This window comes from Gopherus evgoodei, unplaced genomic scaffold (genome assembly GCF_007399415.2).
Source record: "Gopherus evgoodei ecotype Sinaloan lineage unplaced genomic scaffold, rGopEvg1_v1.p scaffold_130_arrow_ctg1, whole genome shotgun sequence".
Lineage (NCBI taxonomy): Eukaryota > Metazoa > Chordata > Testudines > Testudinidae > Gopherus > Gopherus evgoodei.
In genome coordinates this window covers 47,832-50,439 of record NW_022059793.1, presented here as the reverse complement: position 1 = coordinate 50,439, position 2,608 = coordinate 47,832, and positions in this window count along the sequence as shown.

The window sequence follows — 2,608 nt, the reverse complement described above, 5'->3', positions numbered from 1 at the left end:
GGTATTTAAGGCTCCAGGACTGTACGGGACAGAACAATCCCTGAAGCCTCTTGTATCTGTGGGACATGCTGAGCTTTCAGAAAGATCAGGGACAGAATGGAACATGCAAGAGAGAGCTTGGTTGCATAGCAGCATTTTAAGGGATAAGTGTTGTGACATAAACGCCTCTAAGGGCTTCACGGTTTATCTGTCCAGCCTACTCTCTCCCCAGCACTACTGTCCCACACAGATCAGCCATTATGATTTCTGTATATGAGAAGAGCTCTCTGCAAAGCCATTTTATTGTCATCCTTAAAATTCTGCTTTGCAGTGATGCCTGCAAAATGCCTGATGATGGAAAATGGGCTTTTTTTCCCATGGAAATGTTTAACACAAACAAAACAAATAAAAGCATTTACATCATTTTTTCCCATTGAAAAGTTCAATCCTTTGGCCAAAAAAAAAAAATTAAATAAAACAAAACAAAAGAAACAAAAAAATTGGCCAAAAATTTGAAATATTTTGAATCTGAAATACTGCCTAGTGCTTTATGGGTGTTGTAGTTTTTACGCTTCAAGCCCGCATTCTCCTGTATGGGCTGGAAACCACTCTCTCTCCTCAGAGCGAGAGAATGTGGTTGCACCATGGGAGATGTAGTCCAGCAGGGGACCCCAGCCCATAGTGAAGAATGGAGACACAGGGAACTGAAATACAGCTGCCATGGGGCACTGCAGAAGGCTTTCTGAACCGAATTATTTGAATTTTGGAATATTTGATTTTTCAACAAAAATTTGAAATCTCCATGAAAAACAGACACTTTTAAAAAAAAAGATTTTCTCAAAAATTGATAGGGTTCTGCTTACCAAGACCTCAAACATTCCCTGAAATTTTGTAATTGATCAGAGATGATTTTGCAAAGATACGGACAGAGAAATCACACCAAAATAAGCACAAGGCCCTGCTTTGCTAATGAAAGGTGACTCAGCAGGAATTAAACCTAGGCTATTCAATACCACAGCACAGGATTTTAACACTCAGCAAAACCCTTTTGTCCATTCAGTCCAAATTCCTGGGCAGGTTCACACACCTCTTTGTCTTAGGTGGGGGAAGGGGCTTCTGATTAACTCATCCTGACAGTTATGCGAATAGAGGAGGGGGGTTCACACATCAGTTAGAATAAGTTTTTTAACTCAACCATAACAAGGTTTAGTCCAGGTCATAATGACGTCCCTCACCTCAGGGGAGGCTCAGGCTAGTCACCCAGGCTTGGTCCCACCCTATAACATCCACACAGCTATTTTTAGCACGCTAGCACAAGGCCTGCTAGCACAAGTCTGCCTACCAAGGCTGGGAGGCTCACCTTCAGCTGCCATGTAGACATACTCTTCAGTGGCTCAACTACTGTCATTCCTTCAATTAGTTCCTGTGTATTAATTTGAATCAGAGGCCTAAGGATTAATGTATTATTCAATGGGTAGAATTTTCAAAAGCGTTCCCCTTTCAGTAGGACCTAAGGATGGGGGAATCTGTGTCTCATTGAAAGTCAATGAGATTTATGCTTTTAAGTCAGCTAGATACTTTTGGAAAATTTACCCAATGTGCTTCAGGATGAAAGATGCTGGCACTTTTCAAATATGCCATGAGTAGCATTTCCTCCACACCTAACAGCTGTTTTTTTAATTGACATTCATTTTTTTGTTGCTGTAGCAAAGAGGTTGTGTCAACAGTAATCATTCACATCATTTATTTTATTTTGATAGCCATTAATCTGTTTAGGGTCTGACGCACTGAGTCTTAGGGAATGTCTACACTGTAATGTAAGCCTAAACTCAGACTCAGGCTTGAGGATTTCAATCTGACAAACGCACATTCAACCACCATTCTACACATACTGGGAATATAATTAAGCCTTCTTTTGCCATGGCCTCTGTGATCAGGATACTGTTTCATAAGCCCAGGCAAAAGGGGTACATCCAGTCGACTTTCCAACCCCAAACTGGTTAGCAATGGACCTGTAGGACTCTGGGGTATAGCAAACTACCTTTGAACAGGAATGGCTTCCTTTGTGTATGGGTCGTGGTGCTGAATGGACTGGGAAACCTGCTAACAAGGCTTCAGAAATGCAGCTTTCCTCATGAGCAAGTTCTGGTCATCCTGGGTCTGCATGACAAGGGGGTCCCACCAGTCTGTGCTCGTGGCCCTGGCCCAGAAGCACCAGTCTACGCATGGGGCATCAGTGGCTCTCCCAAGAGTCATGAGCAGCAGCATCCAGTTTGAGTCTGTCAGGTTTGTATCACCCTCATCCTCCTCCAACAGGTATCTTCTTCTGCAGATCAGAAAATGCCCCTGAAATGTCCACCAGCACCTCATGAAAGCTTTGCCCATTGCCTGAAACAGGAGTGAAAGAACAAGCAAGACAAGTGCTTCAAACAGTGACTCCTCCCTGTTGCTGGCTCCAGTTGCCAGGCACATGCAGACTCAAAAGACAACTTGGCCCGAAACCTTGGCAGGCTGCAATAGCTTCTGGTAAAGTGCTGCGGGATGGACAGTTAAGTTTTCCCTCAGGGCAACACAAACAAAGGGCTAGCATGGCTACGCACTTGGAAAGGTGCTAGGAAATCTTGCACAG